Source organism: Equus przewalskii, chromosome 5 (assembly GCF_037783145.1).
Source record: "Equus przewalskii isolate Varuska chromosome 5, EquPr2, whole genome shotgun sequence".
NCBI classification, from domain to species: Eukaryota; Metazoa; Chordata; class Mammalia; order Perissodactyla; family Equidae; genus Equus; species Equus przewalskii.
In genome coordinates this window covers 51,270,759-51,283,773 of record NC_091835.1, presented here as the reverse complement: position 1 = coordinate 51,283,773, position 13,015 = coordinate 51,270,759, and the positions used below count along the sequence as shown (strand labels likewise).

The 13,015-nt window shown below is 35.8% G+C and overlaps 1 protein-coding gene across 31 annotated transcripts in view; it reads left to right on the top strand.

Moving 5' to 3' along the window:
• The window catches only part of SOX5 (SRY-box transcription factor 5), a 947,484-nt gene that overhangs the window by 191,772 nt on the left and 742,697 nt on the right, over positions 1-13,015 (top strand). For 20 of the 31 annotated variants that reach the window (XM_070620840.1, XM_070620831.1, XM_070620821.1 and 17 more), the window contains one exon: positions 192-316. The exons of the other annotated variants lie outside the window; for them this stretch is intronic. The gene's annotated coding sequence lies outside the window, so the exon portion shown is untranslated. The remainder of the gene's footprint in view (positions 1-191; positions 317-13,015) is intronic. 31 annotated transcript variants of the gene reach the window in all.

Sequence of the window (13,015 nt, the reverse complement as noted above, 5' to 3'; positions counted from 1 at the left end):
GCTATAATATTGTCATGTTGAGTAGTATTTAATTTATTTGGTTCAATCTAATACTAGGTCTAAGAGGGTCTTAAAATATCCATTCTATAAATAAGCTACCTTTCAAAGCAGTTTATTAAATGATGAGCGTGAAATAACTTACACGATGATTTGAAAACAAACACACAGAAACCCCTTCTATGCTGTCTTAGGCTGGGTTCCCTGGAAGAAGACTGAGAGAGAGACTGTGTGCAGGCGGTTTATTGAAGAGGCTCTCGGGAACATCCGCAAGGGCTGGGACAAGCAGCCTGAGACAGAGACTGTGGTGATGTGCAAGGTAGGCTGGCTCTCGGTATCCCTCATGTAGGCAAGTGGGCTGAGCCACTGGACCACCCTGCCCCACCGCTGCATGTCCAGACATCGCTAGGCAGGGTTTTTACCTTGGGGAAGGCAGCTCTTTTAGCTGAGGGAAATTTCCGTCTTCCAGAAGTGACTCAATCGTGAGTTCTCTGCAGCTAACTTTCCCCACAGCTGGGGAAATGACTGCCTGGATCCTGAAAGCGGACCTTTGTGGCACACCACAGCATCTCTACATCTCAGCTTGTCCCAAATGTCCACTTGTCATAGCCACCACTGTAACTGCAGCATGAGTTACCAGCATTTTTTGGCTGTACTGTCGCAGTTGCCACATAGTGTTATCCTTTTGTGTAATTATTTCTTTGTTCTTTTTTCCTCATTTTATCCAATGATCTTTGGAAAATGCGAACATGATTCTGTCACTTCTCTAAAGAACCCTTCAGTGGCTCTCACTGCACTCAGAACAAACACCCAACTCCCTAACAAGGCTGGAAGTTTCCTGCCCTGGCTACTTCTGTGGCTTCTTATCTTATCATTTACATTTTTTGCTTTTTATACTATAACCATCATGTCCTTCTTACCTCAGGGCCTTTGCACACATTGTACCCTCTGCCTAGAATGCTCCAGCTCTCTCTGCCGCTCCCATCATTCTCATGCCCCGTAAGCTCCTACTTCAATATTAGCCCAAAGGGCTCTGCCATGAATCCTTTCCTGATTCTCCAGAGGGGGTCACATTCTTGTCACATATCCTCAGTACTTCACTGCAGTGCATCCTGTACTTTTTCTCAGTAACTGTGTGTTTGTGTGTGTGTGACATACAGACAGACAGACTGATTTCTTGTCTAATGTCTATTTCTGCCGTCAGACTGTAAGCTCCGGGAGAGCAGGGAAGCTGACCACTTTGTTCAGTTCTGTACCCTGCCCCTGACATCCTGCCTGGTACATAGCACATGATCAATCGGTATTTGTGGAATAAATAAGAATGAGTAATCCACCTGAAAACAAAATTTGGAGATGACTCTGGTCAACTTAAAAAGTACAGTGTGAAGTATCACCACCATTTCAAGCATTAAACATCAACTTTTATTTCCTAATTATAGGTTCAAAGTATGATGTATGTATTTCACTTTTCTACATTTCACTATATTCCTGGTCTCTCTCATTCTCTTTAGAATATATACATGTCCATATATACACACACAAATACATCCATATATACACACACAGACACACACACATACATGTATATGCATATGTATACATGTATTCTATATACATAATATGGGATGAGTTTTACGTGAAGAATGGAACATACGCTTATCTGGTCTGGTCTTGTTTTATAGATATCTTGGCCTTTTAGCATTTTAACACATAGCATTTATACTCACTAAGGATTTCAAATACTTTATAAAAGTGTAGAAAATAATTGAAATATTCAAGAAATTACCAATAAAGTAAAATATTTATAATAGCTATGAAACAAAATGTATTATGAATGTGAATGCTTATATAAAGTCAGGCCTTGATATTAAAGAATACTGGGAATGAGTCAGTACTGGGCTTTACAGGATTTATATTCAATCAGGTAAATTTCCATTACTTATATCTGTGTTTCAGAAACCAGGGGAAAGAAACATTTTGACGTCCCTTAGATAAATAATTTAAAATATTTTACTCTTTTAATTCTACATTTAAAAATAACATGGAGTGCATCTCAGTTTAGGTGAAACAACTCATATTATGCAAAAAATTTTTGTTGTGTCACTCTCTGAATACATGCGATTCTAGAAAGTTCTTGCATCATTTCTTAATACCAAATAAGTCTACATTCAGTTTATATTATGTGACCCACTTACAGTTTGTCTGATAAAAATCATATTGACTAAAGTTTCAGTGCCTTAAAGTTTAACCTATTTGCAAAAATTTCCTTTCTTGCTCTAGTGATGGTGTCATTTTTAAGACTATTTTGTGGAGGTGTCGTCTTTAAGAACTCAAGTAATACAGATCTACCAAACCAAAAAGAGACAATGTGAGAACCCCATCTTTTGAATCAGATTCAGAGATATAAAGCCAATAAACTAGATAGTGGTGTTAATACATCTGAGAATTATGAACTGGAAATAGTGTCTGATTAAAGAATTTATAGGAAGTAAAGTGAATGCTGTTCCTATGCTTAGGTGTTGAAAGCTGTGTAGACAAAGGAAACTCTTGTTAATATTCTCTCTGGAGACGTTACTCTTTTCGGTTTTTCCAAAAACACTAAGTGGGTGATTATTGCTTGGTCTCTAGTTATGTGATGATCCCTTCGCCATCTGAATCATTAACTGCAACAGAGAATTCTGAAATCTCAGACTCTTAGAGTTTCCTTCTAGTAAGTATCCAAGTGTGGCTTAACTTAAACTTATATTGCATGCATGTGGTGGGTAACTCCACAAAAAATTTATTTTGGCTAATATAGTTCCATTTACAAAACTTATTTGCTTGGAAAATGCCCAGAGATTTGCAATTGACTGTGAAATATCTGGGCTCCATCCTCATTCCCTGTTCAACCTGGTTTCTCGTTAATAAAAGAGGATTGTATTCACCGCTCTGTAGTGACAGCTATGCCTACAGATTGTTCTCTTTTCTCCTCTCTCATACCCCTCCCCAGATATTTTAATTTTATTCTTATTTCTTATGTTTCATAAAGGGAGGGGGGATTTTTTTTTTGAAAACTATATTTAGGTAATAAAGCAAGATGGTTTATACAATACGTGCTTATAGAATCAAAAATTATTACCCTATGAGAATTTCTGAAGTGTTTGAATACTGTATTCAGTTGCACCTGAGTGATGTGTTTGAGTCTTCATGCAAAAATTCCTTATTTGATTTTCTTGCTTCTCAATGGATGCTATAAATGAGAGTTCTTCAATGTCTAGGATCATGTGTTATTGATCTTGTCATCCTGATTTCAGAACGTCTCTTGGTACAGCTTTGAGTGATTGTCTGAATGTTATGCTGAACTTTGAGGTAAAAAATCGTACCCTCGTATTTTATTTCCAAGTCTAAATTTGGGAAATAGTAGTCAATTGCATGTTAGTGTCAAGAAGAATGTGATTTTATAGATACATCAAAGGTAATATTCCTAGCATGGAATCAGCAGCTATTAAAAATATACTTGATAAAATATTCCAATTCTTAAGCCTTGAAATTATATTGAAAATTTGACTAATGAAAACAGACAGTTGTAAGTAGAGTCTACTGAGAGTGTGCCTAGACTGAACCCTTTTTATATGTGGAGTTAAGGACAGTGATAAAATAATAAGGTTTATATTTAAGATCACAATTTAAGTTTTCTATACATTTCCTGGTGTCACTTGCCTGTCCCTCAAAATACCAGTGCTCTCTTCCCAATCAGAACCTCCTGGCCCTGGATAAATCTTTTAAGATACGTTAAATTTAGTTTGGCTGCATTTTATTAGACTTTTCCCTATATTCATGAATGAGCTTAGTTGACATGCTGTCCATTTCACTAAAACATTTCTATTTTAATCTGTTTTACATATTGAGCTTCCATAAAAATTTTATTCTAATTTTCTAAGAAAGTGTTCTAGTTATAAATTTATTTAAAATTTTCAAATCACCAATTTATTATATACTTTTTTTTACTGACAACTTTGTCCAGCTTGGCATCATTATTAAGCTAGCATAATAATATGAATACAGTAGATTCCTATATTTCTCTGTGTTTTATAACTTCGTTCTTAGAAAATTTGGAAGAATTCTTTGGTGGAAAAAAATATGACTCCAATAACTCTTTCGATATCTTTAATAGTTTTTCATGTTTTTGAGTTTTGTTTATGTTGGTTGAATTTTGATAAATGTTTATTTCCAAACAACTGCAAACAAATTGAGACCTCCATTTCTTGTTAAATCAAGGAGAGACAACTTATCTGATTACTCACTTCCCAGGATGAGCACATTCTTGTTCCCTTCTTTTTATCCACTCCTGTTAACTCTCTTCCACCTCCCAACCTCTGTTAGCTCTGTCAGTGCTTTTATATTATCACAATTGACAGCATTTAGTTTCTGTACAGTTACCATACTTAAATCTTCTGAGATTTGTTTATAGTTTGAGTGTAAAAGATCAAACCAATACACAGTTGAGAATATTTGAGGTTTCCTGCTCTCTGGGTTCCAGTATCAACGGAGAATATTTGTAGTGTATATTTCAAATGGTCACTACATTCTTATCTCTACCACTTGCCTCTGTGACATCTCACTTTTACAAACTTTCAGTCAGATTATCTATTCTAACCATTTCCCTTTTGCTGTGAAGAGTTTCTGCCCGCCTATTCAAGTCCAGACTGTCTTCCTAGTACTGCTTACCGCTTAGCTTTCTCCTGGGTCAGATCTCTTATTTCCTGAACTTCCTATCATCTTCTTTCTTAGTTTCTCTCAATTATTCCCAAACTTTTATTGGGAGACCACCTTAAATAATATGCTAAGTTACATGCCATTTAAGGCTTCATGGATCGCATATATGTGAAAGTATTACTATTCTCTCTGACATTTGATTAATAGCGTAACTGGGCTTAAAATTCAAAATGCAAAATCATTTTCTTTCAGAGTTCTGAAGCCATGTTCTTATGTCTTCTGCAAAACAGTGTTGCTAAAAATCAGATGCCAGGCTATTCTGTTCCTTTGAGAACGTGGTTTTTCCCACTCTTTTAAGTGTTTAAGATCTCTTTCTTTATCTTCAGTGTTCTGAAATTTGACTTTGATGTTGTAGGTATGGATCTTTTCTTATTCGTAAGATTTATTTTCTTGTTGTATTCTGGAAAATTCTCTCCTACATTTTCGTCAGTAATATTTTGCCTTTTTAGGCTTTTTTTCTTGTTGTTTGTTGTTGTTGTTGTTTGTGAGGAAAATTCGCCCTGAGCTGACATCGTTGCCAATCCTTCTCTTTATTTTGCTTAAGGAAGATTAGCCCTGAGCTAACATCCGTGCCAATCCTCCTCCATTTGCATGTGGGATGCCTTCACAGCATGGCTGATGAGTGGAGTAGATCCAAACCCATGAACCCAGGCTGCTGAAGCAGAGAGCGTGGAACTTCAACCACTTGGCCACGGGGCCGGCCCCCAAGCTTTTAGGTTTTCTGGAGATGATATTGGCCAGCTCTCAGACTTTCTGTTGTGATTATCTATTCTACTCTTATCTTTTCTCTCAAATATTTTGGTCCTTTCTGTTTATTCTATATTCTGGGAACATTCATGTGGTTTACTTCAGACACTTCTATTAATTTTGTGTTTTTCAGCAATTGTATTTTAATTTCCTAGAATTCTTTTGGTTTTTCCAGTTATTCATTTTTCATCAACTTGCGTTATGAATACCATGTATTCTTGAATCTAATGAGTGGATTCTAAATCAAGTATTTTAAAGATCTCGTTCTTTTTGTTGATAATCTTCAGAGGGTTTTTGTTATTTGTTTCTTTATCTTTTGTGCTCTAGTCTTTTCTCAGAAATTAGGTGATCTGTTGCTACCCATTATATATAAAAATGAGGCAATAGCAAAGCCATTTCAAAGGTAAGTTACAAATGTGGGGCTCCATTTAGTGCTAAAAGGAGCAGGTAACTGCATTACCTTAGAAGACAGCTAACGTGAGGGGGGAAGACTTTGCCCTGGGATGCTGACTTCCATGCCAGTTGGCCTAGTTCTTTCTTTTGACAGTTTGGACAATTTCTTTAGTAAAGAACTTGATTTGTTTTTGTTTTTTTTTTCCATGGGGATCGTATGTGACTTGGCAGGGGCGGGGGTCAACTGTTCCATACTGGCGATTCTGTGAGCACTCCTGGTTTCTGTTCTGCTTCTATTTCTCCATCGTACCTAATATCTCCTGCACGGGGGCTCTGATGGCGAAGTTGGCTCCCTTTTCTGCTGCAGCCTTGTATATTTATATTCTAGCTTATGGCTGTTTTCTCCTTCATTGCTCCTCCGTCTGCTTTCCATCTTCTGGAAACCTGATGAAATCCCTTGACAACTGATAGTCTTCCTCTCTTATTCTACAGTGTTTGGGTTTGTAACTTTCAAAAAGTACTTTTACTCATTTCATTGGAAGTTTGAGAGAGGAAATAAATCAAACCAAATGATTGTGTGTCGGACTCTCACATGCTATCCAGACACATTCATTTATTTTCTCATTCATTCATTCAAAACATATTCTTGTCGTGTCTGCCACGTGCAAAACTGTTTCCAAAGATAGAGCCTTGAACTGAACTTACAAAAATCCATGGCTTTATGGATCTTTTGTTTGAGTGGCCCCTTGTAGACAGAGAATTAGGAAGCTTGCTCTTAGTGAAGCCGAGGCAAAATATCACAGTCACATTATTATTGAGAGAAATAACGGAGGCCCAGGCAGGATGGAACTCAGGAAAATGAAGGTCCTGAGCGTGCTCCAAATATGCAGCCTGAACAGACTCTCTTCTCCCTCTATCACCGTCTTGGAAAGCAGCATTCATCCTGCCCTGAGGGCCCAGATCGTACCCCTACATAAGCGTCTAACACTTCTTCTTCCTTTCATCTTGAGCATTTCTTTTCGTATATTTCTTATGGAGGCAGTGTTGAATTTGTTTCTCAAGCCAACCTGACTTTTTCCCCCCAAGGGGGAATTTAACTTTTCACTGATTGTCATAATTGATCTGTTAATCTTACTGTCACAACTTCTTTTGGATCTACATTTTCTATTTTTAATACCCTTTTTTGCTTTCATTTTTGTCTTTTGTGACACAGGGTATGTTTATTTTATGTTTTCTTCAGCGACTTGGGAGGTATATATCTTATATATAATTCTATTATTGGTTACCGTTAGTTTTTTAAATATATATTTGAAAGAGCATTTTTTCTTGTGTTAAAAGTTAAAAACACACCACCAATGTTCGAATTCTACTTTTGTAGAATGAGTTATTTACCATGCTTTTCTACTCCCCTGACCTACTTCTAAACCTTTGTCAATATGGAACCAGATGCCATAACCATTTTTAATTTCCTAATTTGACTCATGCTAAACAACTAGATTGGAGCAGTGAGTGGGGAGAAATTCCTATTTTATTATAGTAAACTAATGTGATTCTCTTTGCAATATGATTCTTGGTAGCATGTTAGTATATAATATATAAGATCATGGCAATATCTAGATTTATCACTTTCTTTTAAAGATGAGAGAAACCTTAAGCATTAAACATATTTTGTTAGTCTTAACTCTTTGGAAATAAAATTTAATATCAAAAGAAACATTTTTGTATGCTTTTAAGCATGCTTCTGTAGCACTGCAGAATCAAGTATTATTAGGGTTTGTAAAAACATTCTAAAAAGAAAATCAACTTGCAATGTTGGTTTTACTTTTTGAACTAAGTGAAGGGGGCTTTAAAGACCAATCGTCGTAGTAAAGCAACAGATAAAACATAGTTAAATAGTTTTTTAGGCAAAATGTAGTGATATTAATGGAGGTAGTTTGCAGCTCTCACACCTCTGAAGTTTGTTCTACTCGTCGCTAGTGTTCCTTTAAAATTAATTTTAATTAAGCTTTTGCTATATCTTGACAAGGGTGAAAGAGTTAAAGAATTCTGTTTGCTACCCACTTTTTGTGTTTATATGAGAAGCAGCTCCTCTACCGGGAGATGTGTGGAGGTAGAGAAATATCAAACTAAGCTTTTGCTCTCTGTGGATAATAAAAATTACCCACTTTCTCACAGATGTCAAATCTGGCAGATTTCCATAGAAAATTTGGATTGAATGTCAACTACCCAAATTATTTTAGTGTCTGCTGAAGTGTGTGCTTGGCAGGGATTTCAGCAGGAAAATAGGAAGTGGGTTTGAAAACATTAATAATATCTGAATACAACTCCTTAAGCTGATTGTTCCATAGATGAACCAAAGTATATATTGTCCCTGCAAACCAGAGCCTCCAAGAAGTCCAGGTGGACACATTGTTAATGTTTCAAATATAGAAGTTGAGAGGAGGGCTTATTTATGAACCGGGATTTGCTATCATGGAGAGATCTGTTCCTTTTCCTTGAATAGTTTAGATGGGCTAATTAACAACTAATCGTAGTCAAAATGGCACATATACCATGTAGGCAGTGAAGATAACTTAGGTTTTATTAGTTACAAGTCATTTGTAGATAGATTGTTCAAAAGTATAGTGAGATTTTGTTAAAGATTTGCGTTCCAGTATTGTCACTGACATTCGGCAGTCTCCATTTCTCTAGCCTGTAGTTTCCTCGTCTGTAAATCAAAGGGGATGTTCTGCATCGTCTGAATGGATAACTTTCTGCGTATCTTTGATCTGTGCTGATAAGGAAAAATCGAGATCATTCAATGCTAGATAAATCTAGTTTGTTTCCCATGAGAAGCAGCAAAGCTCCTTTGTTTGAGGAAGAAATTAAGAACTGCGGTATATCAAGTAACATAAAATGAGTTCTGAGAAGTTAGGCAATAGCAAGGGATTAGCTTAACCATCACAGAAATTTTAAATTTCTGTAAATGTGTCTATTGTTATTCCTCAGACATAGCCTATTTTTATTTCCTCTTGCAAATGCTATGTCCTTGTGAAATTTATTCATCCATGCCACAAATATTTATTGAGCATCTACTATGTCCCACAAATTGTGTTAAATGCTAGGTAGTGAACAAAAAGGACAAACAGTCCTGCCTTCTTGATGTTTACATTCTAATGGGGGAAGACAGGTGATGACAAAACCAATGCAAACGATTTATAATATGTCAGACAGTGATAGAGGGAGGAAAGGGAGACTGGATGTGCATTGTGTGTTTTATATGGGAAGTCAGGAAAGTATTCATGCCAGGTCTGTTCCTACTCCAAGTTGCATCATAGATTTCTCTTAATAATTTTTATCTTTGCAGGTGCTCAGGTTAACGAGAACTATTGTATGGCTTTAAATATATAAGGAATGGCATGAATAGGATGAAGAATTTTTCTTCAGTTTTTTGGGGAGAAAGGAAAAGAAAGCAGCTGTTTACTAGGTACCCACCCACTCAGTGCCAGGTGCTGTACTAGGCACTTTATACATGTGGTCTTATTTTTTTCTTACCAGAGTGCCACATTGGTCTTCTGGTCCTTGTTTTTAGAAATGATGAAGCGTGGGCTGTGAGAGGTAAAGAGGTTGTCCTCAATTACTGAGTGAATAAATGGTGGAACCAAGATTCAAATTCAGGTCTTCTTCCTAACTCCCAATGTGTACACCCCTATCTTTACTTGTCCATGGTTACATCATCAATTGGGGACTTTGAGATTTTATCAGATAAAGGTAAAGATGGAGATAACATGTAGGATTATAGACTTTTGGGACTAGAATTGCCTAAAATAAAGTTTCAGCCTAAACTTGGGAAGCTTGACTTAAAGGTTTTCTGACAAGTCTAAATAAATAACAAACAGCACATGCCAAGTACTGAGCACCTTACATAACACACACATATACACACACACCCCTACATCCCTACTTCCGGGGAAGAGACTATGACTTCCCTTATATAAAGTGCTCTCTATTTCATCTTCACAACAAGGCTGTGAGGAAGATTTTATTGCCTTTGGTTGGAAGATGTTTTATCCATCTTATACTGGAACCCTCATTCTTAGTAATCATGGGATTTGTTACAGTATCTAACAACCCACATGGTTGAGAATGTCCTTTTTTATATCATATCTTAAATATAACTTCTCCACCATCATGAAAATGCATGCTTTCCTTCTTCCTCTACAAACATGGGATAAAGTTATTCTTTAATGTTCTTTATATATTCCTATATCTTATAGATGGCTAGACTTTTCATTGAGGGGATTCTTCACTGAGATTTTCTTGGCATGTCCTCTGTTTTTCTAAATCAGGGCTCATTGTGTATCCTGCCATCTTGGTCTCCGTGTTGCTTCTTTTAGTGGCTCTTCCCTCTCTGATTTCTTTATGTGACTATCTGAGATGTCTATAAAATATCATATTTGAGATGGGATAAATATTGATTTGTTTAAAAATGTAGTAAACATTTAAATGTAAATAAATTATGAAAGATTGCACTCATATTTTATATCTATGAATAGAAAACTTTAAAAATTTTCATACTATAAACCTAACTGAAAGCCTACATTTTTATCCTCACAGTCAACAGTTTTAGTGTGTACAACATTCTATTATGTTCAATTCATACTCTTTATTTTAAGGGTTTATTTTTCAACTTCCTCTTTACAAATAATTTTAAAAAACTGATATGTGATAAGATTAATTAACTTTTCCAAGAATACACAATTATATGACTGCTAGAACTGGGATTCTCTTGCCTTTTATTCAGGAAAACAATGTATCCCACTCGTGGTACCTCAAATGTTTATTAATTTGTCGTTTGTATTTTAAGGAGAAAGGAAGAAATATTTGCATTGTGACATGTGAGAAATATGAAGTTTAAAAAGATTAAATAACTTTGCTGGGTATAAAAAGTACTAGCTAAAGTAATAACTAACCTTTATTGAATAATTTCCAGGAGCTGGGCATTGTCTTAAGTCTTCTGTGTGTATTAATTCACTGAAAGTTCACGATAGTCCTGTAAGATAAGTATTGTTGTTCTTTCCATTTTACATGCAAAGAAACTGAGGCACCGAGAAGTTCGATAACTTGCCTAAGGACACATAACTAGTAGGAAAGATTATCTAGGTAATTTGGCTCACCATCTGGGCTTTTAACTACTGTGCCTTGTATTTGTCACAACTAAGAGAGGATATAGTGTTTCAAAATAATGATTTAAAAACAGGTGGAATTTCAGGACAGCTAATATATGTAATACAGTATTGCAGAAACTTTTCTTTGCTAAAAAATGAATAAATGTCACAACTACCTATAGAATTAACCATGCTAAATGGTCCTTCCTTGCACTTAGTTATGAATAGGAAAACTAACATACGTAGTTGTTAAAGAAGTATTTCAAGATCAAATAAGAGATAGAGATAGTTTGACAGAAGCGTAATAAGAGACGGAAGATAGCTTATCTTGGAATAAATTTAATGTATTTACCCATCTCTTCTACCAAAGGCAATTTACGGTAATGTTTGAACCTTGGTTTTTTACCCGGAGAAGCAGAACAACTAGGAATATAAATGGGATTTTTCCAAACAAAAAATTTAATGAATTAATATCATGAATAATGCTTAATTACCAATTACTACATTTCAAAACCAACTTCAAGCAAAATGACATTTGAAGTAAAATTTGAAGAAATGTAAGACCCAAGTCCAAAATTATTTCTCCCCTTCTACTTCTTAAAGCATACAATCTGAGCAACTGACGGCAAAGAGCTATCCTAAGTCCACTTCTGTTTTAACTAATTGTTCTCCCAGACTTAAGGTCATCATCTTTTCTTTAAAGGTAAAAATCCTTAATACACTTAATTCATGGCAGCCATTATTTATACATAATTTATTACACTTGTTTAATAACTGGAGGCCTTCTTCTCTGTTAATTGAACATTTTCCCTTAGTCATTTTGCGATCTTCATCAAAAACTTAAGCTGTTCTCCAGGAACTTGGCTAACGGAAGTGAAGTTACCTCTCCTTTATAAACTTTTGACTTTTCCTCCTAGCTGAGGGATAAATAAACTTTATTTCCCCCCCTTCCCGAACAAAATTAAAAACAACATGGCAGGCCCAGTCCCCTTACTACTACTTCCCTGTAGTATCAGGAGCCAGCTGTATTTGGGCACATGACCTTTCACCCACTCTTCAATATTTCAAGAGACCATTTACATTTTTCCAATATTTGAAACCATAATAAAGCACCCCAAACTTGGTAGCAATTAGGAGGGGAATTTTTCTTTTTCTCGTGAACATTTAAAAGCTAGCAGTGATTTTTCATTATTTGGAAACTTCTGTTTAATATATTAACATTTGAAACATTATAATATAAAGTACTTAATATTAATATGTTATGTAAAATCTACTGCATTATATTATTTATGTTTGACCTTAAAGAAGGGGTATGTTTAAGTTACTGATAAACTTTGAGAGCGTGTGCTAGAAAATTCATGTGATTTGTGTCTGGAGTTTTGAAACTTACTCCTATCCCTACTCCGTCACTAACTAATTTAATAATGTATGTCATCTCCATCCTACAATTATATATCCTCACCTGTTTTACTCTATGACCTCACTAAACTCTTTAGAAAACGAATGAAATAATTCATATTGCAAAAATTAATGCATTTATTACAATGGTACATAAACTTGGAGTGCTTATTAAACAGATTAGTGGACTGACCCCCGTTGTTTCCGAATTGTAGGTTTGTGTGAGGTCTGGGAATATGTGTAGCCTACAAGTTCCCGGATGATACTGATGCTACTGGCGCAGAGATCACGCTTTGAGAAGCACTGCCTTATAAAACTGAATGTGGCTTAAAAAAACAACTTAGTAACACGTGATTTGTCTGTGAATGGGGGAAAGGGCTTTATCCTGAGTTTGTTCGAATGTCTGGAGGTAGTAACGACTAGAAATTATGACAGAAACCGTTGTTCTACTGCCCCAATCCACACTCCCACTCTGTCCTTTTGTGAATATGGGTTTGATTTCTTCCTGGAGCAAAAAGTTGACAGTGTGCTGCAGAATTTCATTAACAGGGGTTTCTTGTTTACAGGTAGGTTTTTTT